Source organism: Salvelinus namaycush, chromosome 3, assembly GCF_016432855.1.
Source record: "Salvelinus namaycush isolate Seneca chromosome 3, SaNama_1.0, whole genome shotgun sequence".
NCBI lineage: Eukaryota > Metazoa > Chordata > Actinopteri > Salmoniformes > Salmonidae > Salvelinus > Salvelinus namaycush.
In genome coordinates, this window is record NC_052309.1 from 67755798 (window position 1) to 67762426 (window position 6629).

The following is a 6629-nucleotide window of genomic DNA, read 5'->3' on the forward strand; positions in this document are numbered from 1 at the left end:
GAACAGGATCATTCTGTCTGCCCCATTGGGAGTAACCACACTGCTACCCGTCCTACAGTGCCATGACGACCAGCGACTTAGCTTGTGATGTTGTTAGGCTCATAGTGCCACACGGGGGCCATTTTGGCTCCAGTTGTCCCCTTGCTGCTGGAGATATTGTGTTCCTCCTTCTCCTTCCCTCTGGCATGGAGTGGCTTGTTTTCTCCTCCTATCTTGTCATTGGGGGGACCTTATTTTTAGCTGGCTTACAGACACCTGGGGTATTAGTCTGCGAGTGCACAGCAGAGCAGGCAGCTTGAAAATCTTATGAATGTTCAATGAGGGTGTATTGTTTTCTCCACACAAAGCAATTGACTAATAAGAATGCTGTGTCCTACGGCTAAGTTTGTAGTCAAGACTCACACTCTGGGAAATTGGTCACGCTTACACTTGTGCCGTTCAGCATAATGACATTATATAAACACACACACTTTAGAGACTAATGTGGCATATGCTTAAATATAATGCATGTTGCAGTAGACAAACAATGCACACACATGCCTCCCCTAAACACACATGCAGGAGATCAAACTGCAGCCCCAGTGTTATATTAGGTAGCATGTTCCATTGCTCTCTGCGTCTACACAATCTGCCATGCAGTTGGCACTTGCTGCTGACTTGCTAGAGAAAACTAGGAATAATTAATTTGAATATGATTACTGGGGCTGGGGTAAAACAACAATGTCACTCCTTGGCTACCTTTCCTCCTCTCTCCACCTCTCCTTCTCTCTCTCCACCTCTCCTCCATTAAATGGCTTCTGGCAGCTTAGCCCGAACTTTGATGAAGGGCTTAGGTGGAATAATGGAATCATATGCAGAAGTGTAGCTCTCTCTGATGTTGTGGCAGACTGCTACCAGCTTAGTGTTCACACACACACACACACACACACACACACACACACACACACACACACAGGCTCTCCATCACTCTTCCCCTTTCGCCTATGTGAAAGTAGAAGAGTTTGTCCCTGATTGTCCCTGTCAGTGAGTCCACAGTTGAACAAATTACCAATCAATGGAAAACAACAGATGAATGTTCATGGGTTGAAAGACTAAGGAACTTGTTTGTAACCACAGCCACCACCCGTAGACCCCCTTATAACCATCCCCCTGTCAGTATCACATGACCCATCTTGAATGGCTACTGCCTGCTTGTTAGGCATCAGAGGCACATCTGTATAGGAGATTAGGAGCTCACCTTCATAAGGCAGCCTTACAGACAGGGCCTGTGACTGTGCCCGCTGTGTTTTTATAGGACAGGGAGAAAATGAAGGGGAGATGGGCTGTGCAACATTTGCTGTATCTGCTAAATGGAAGATGCTGTAACAAAGATAACACGTAGGGCTTCATTTTATAAGCACAGGTAACCTTGGAGCGGAGCATAGTCGTTAAAGAAAGGAGAGGACAGAAACCAGGAAGAGAACAGAGAAGATCATTACCAGAAGATGCTCTGGTGTCTCTTTATCTCACTCGTTCCCTTGCTCTTGCTCTTTCTCTATTTATTTCCTTTCTCTAACTCTCTCCTACTTCCTACCTCTCTTTTTAGATATGCTCATGTAGATACTTACACATAGACAGTGGGAAATGGGCCAACCCGTCCCACAAGGGTCGTCTTTCTGGGGAAAATCACTTAAACTATTAATAAGAATTGAAGCTCTTCTCGGATTAGATTCCTAAGTGTCCTGTTAGAACATTACACTGACTGCTCAGAATTTCTTTCCCTCCTCTGGGTCATTCAGATCAGTGTTTTCATTATTTAGCCTAAGTATAAACAGATTATCAGTAGGATACCTGGTGAGACTGCTTCATTCTCTGTATTCATTCCAAGACAAGTGCACTAGTCAATGTGCAATGATTGAAACTGTTTTTTCGAATCATCTATTACACTTCAGGCAAGATGTCATCACATCAGTGTGGAAAACCTGACCGCCTAACCAATCATTTCATAATAGACAGGTATGACGCCTACATGTACCCCGTGGTGCGTGCTCTAAGGTGTAATAAGGTACAGTATATTATTTCGAAGTGATCCATCATGCTGATTCATGAGCTGTCCAGTGGAGGGAGGGGGAGAGAGCGAGGGAGAGAGAGTGTGATCTTGTTTGACCTGTGCTCGATGACACATACAGAAGGACACGTATAGGCGGGCTACCTATATTGATGACTAACACAGAGATATATTGATGACTAACACAGAGATATATTGATGACTAACACAGAGATATATTGATGACTAACACAGAGATATATTGATGACTGACACAGAGATATATTGATGACTGACACAGAGATATATTGATGACTGACACAGAGATATATTGATGACTGACACAGAGATATATTGATGACTGACACAGAGATATATTGATGACTGACACAGAGATATATTGATGACTGACACAGAGATATATTGATGACTGACACAGAGATATATTGATGACTGACACAGAGATATATTGATGACTGACACAGAGATATATTGATGACTAACACAGAGAAACAAAACAAGGTGGTGACGGTGGAAACAAAAGTAGCGGAGATTATTTTCAAAAGTTTTTGTTGATTTATTTTTTCACCGCTACACAGACCATTGATTCTAAAATAACAATCTCTAATGTAATCATTATACAAAAGGTATCTTTCATTTAACCATATCGTCGTAGGCATGTGAGAAAACACTTTATGATAGTCCGTCAATGGAAATGTTGACAATACAAGTGTTCTATGACCATGGCATTCATTTACAGAGATTTTCCCTGTTCCCAATACGGTTATGGGAGCTTTATTTGAAGCCCAGTATTTTCTATCCTAACCTACTGTTACACCAAGATACCGCCCCCTTTATGAAATTCGGACAACCACCAATCCTGACATTTGAGTAAATTAATATTTACATAGTTGTAAAGAGTGCGCCAATCATGCGCCACGGACGCAGATGGAGGCGGGACTGGGTTTGAGGTTTAGTCGAATTTATGTTGGCAGCACACGTTCAATAAAATGTTCGACGAAAGGAAAATGCTATTACCATACTACTACAGGAGTTCTGGCTTGTGCGAGAAACCTTCCTGGAACGTCTCAACTACTTGTTTTTGGAAATCTAATGGACTATAAGCCCTCAGATTCGAAAACATCAATATTTATTCTCCTTCAGGAGAGTCGTACCTGCTTGATCCAACATGAGGTATTTGGATCAGAGTTTAGTTGACTACTATAGTACTATCAGAGAGAATAGCAGTTGGTAGGTTACTTGCCTCGCAGGGCAGGATAGGACCGTTATTTGCTGATGCGTAACTAAGGTCCAATCTTTCGAATAGCGCCACAGACTGCACCCTTTCTGCAGCCCTGAACTGAAATGCCTTTAGACCTGTGATGTATATTAATTGGATGTAACCCTGTGCATCTCTTGGCGCATGATCCTCAACAGCCTGCCTATTCCCGGCGCGCGTGAATCTTTATAACGTGGTGAGGTGGTACGCTTTATTTAGCCAATCTCAACGGCTACACTGAGCAGTACTTTTGACTAAGTCACATTTGAATGAATTCAGCAGTAACAGTCCGGTTATTCTGGAACCCGGACCACATACAGCCGACCGTCTCATTTCATCCTGTGAAGAGACTGATGATGACAGAGAACAGCGAGATGGAGACCGAGACGCAGCTCCAACGCTCGCCAAGCAGCATGTCCATCACACCGGTGTCCAAGGCAAGTGGTATACTACACTCACATGTCTCACTGGCTGACAACTGTTTCGGACTTCGGTGAAACAACAACTGTCCTTGCAAGATAACCAGCGGGAGAAGTGTTATCCTCAGTCTACAGTGGTTTACGGTTTTACGCAGTCTGTTCTTTTGACTAGATAGTGGAGATTTTGAAATACGTTGTTTGAATGGTTGTTCCAGGTGTTTTCACATGGTGAATATGTTTGATTTGTGTTAACACGTATAATATTTGGCCAGAAAGCCATGACACAACCACATACCAGTAGCCTGTATGACTTAGTTTAATAAAGTCAAAAGTGCTTGTTGCTTTCACTATCACATTGATATCTTTCTTTTGTTTTACGATGCTGAGATGGAGTTACTGTTGACTTCATATCAGAAGAAAATCATAGTTAATTACTTTTTTATTACAGTATTGGAGTTAAAACATTTTTTTTTATAACATATTGATTTTTTTTCATAATTTGAACCATAATAAACCCAACTGTCTTGAACACAGTAGATTGCAGCCAGGTCAATCAATCAAATGTATTTATAAAGCCCTTTTTACATCAGCCGATGTCACAAAGTGCTGTACAGAAACCCAACATAAAACCCCAAACAGCCAGCAATGCAGGTGTAGAAGCACGGTGGCTAGGAAAAACTCCCTAGAAAGGCAGGAACCTAGGAAGAAACCTAGAGAGGAACCAGGCTCTAAGGGGTGGCCAGTCCTCTTCTGGCTGTGCCGGGTGGAGATTATAACAGTACATGGCCAAGATGTTCAAATGCTCATAGATGACCAGCAGGGTCAAATAATAATAATCACAGTGGTTGTAGAGGGTGCAACAGGTCAGCACCTCAGGAGTAAATGTCAGTTGGCTTTTCATAGCCGATCATTCAGAGTTAGAGACAGCAGGTGCGGTAGAGAGAGAGTTGAAAACAGCAGGTCTGGGACAGGTAGCACGTTTGGTGAACAGGTCAGGGTTCCATAGCCGCAGGCAGAACAGTTGAAACTGGAGCAGCAGCATGATGAGGTGGACTGGGCACAGCAAGGAGTCATCAGGCCAGGTAGTCCTGAGGCATGGTGCTAGGGCCCAGGTCCTCTGAGTGAAGAGAAAGAGAGAGAGATAATTAGTGGGAGCATACTTAAATTCACACAGGACACAGGATAAGACAGGAGAAATACTCCAGATATAACAGACTGACCCTAGCCCCCGACACATAAACTTTTGCAGCATAATTACTGGAGGCTGAGACAGGGGGGGTGCATTTCAAACCGCATCATCAGTAAGTTGCGTCACTATGGGGAACTAAAATAACTCACGTCAGGTGACGTAAGGGGGACAAGATGATTGGAACGTTCTCTTTCTCGTACTGTGTGTGTGTGCGTGTGTCTGCGCTTACGCGTACATACTCAAAATGAAGAAGACTTTACAAAGGTAAAGTCCTTTGTTTAGTTTTGAATGTAAATTATTTGAACACTGCAGACACTCACAGCATTACTCTACTCACAAAATGTATTTTAATGGAAGAGATTTACAGAGTGCCAAGCAATTTCTCAATTGATGCAAACTAATTTACTGTCCAGAATTCAAGGCCCCTGCGGTCAGAAAATGATAGAAACAAGCTATTACATGTTGTCCCTTGATGTTCTGGCCATTTGACTGCCTTGCTGTGCATGTTTCTATCATTGTCTATCATGTGTCATTGAATGTGTTGGCAGCACTTTTCTACAATATTTGCTGAGATTGAGGCTAATGCTGGGTTTAGATGGCACGAGGTAGAGGGCAAACTGGATGTCATTGTTTTCAATGAGAGAACGACGGTAAATGCCTTGAGGCAAGCGGTGAATGCAGTCCGCCGCCACTGTAGATGGGTCTTGCCGCCAGAGTTAAACTATTTCAACTTTGTTTTCTACGTTGTTTTCTACCGGATGTTGATTTGCACTGTTTGTTTACCGAAATCACCATAGCAACGCATACACTCGTGCTGGCTTGCTTTTGCCATTAGATAAGCGCACACAACATCCACCGATGTAGCCTACCTATGCTCAGCCTCAGTTGTTCAAATGAGGTTTGTGATTAGATAGAATGCTACCTGACTGTGAGACACCATTTTGAAAGTTTTTTTTTTTTTAAATGTCCTTGAAGTAGTAGATTATAGAATACACTGTAAAGGGTGTCGGGGTTTAAAGTGTTTTTTCTTGAAGCGCCTTTTTAAACACACACACACACACAGACACACACACAGACACACACACAGACACACACACACACACACACACACACACACACACACACACACACACACACACACACACACACACACACACACACACACACACACACACAGACAGACATCAACCACTTGCCACAACCATTTGCTTATGGTAGTCCATTGTATTCGATGATGACTTCCACGTCTGAGTTAACAGTGAATTCTTTGGGGACTGTAGAGTCCAATCCGAGATCCACTAACTTTGTTGCAGGTGGGGCATATGCAGTCTGTGTTGGTAGGGGCAGGCATGGTTGTATGTCTCCTGAGCTATTTTTGCTGTCTCTTTGTGCTCCTCTCCTCTTCCCACCTCTGTACACCTCTCTGGCAGAGCTGCCACCAGGTGGAACGGTTGGTAGCAGCTCCTCCAGGTCTGTGGGTTTGATGTTGCACTTCTTCGTCTACATTTTCAGCTGGTCCTTGTAGCGTTTCATCTGCCCCCTGCAGACCGCCGGCCAAGATGTAGCTGGCCATACAGGATCTTCCGCGGCAAGCGCTCCTGAGACATTCTAATGACATGCCCAAGCCAGTGCAGTTGGTATTGGGTGACCATGGCCTCCATACTCTTGCAGTTGGTCTTAGCAAGGATTTCTGTATGGGGCACATGGTCGCACCAG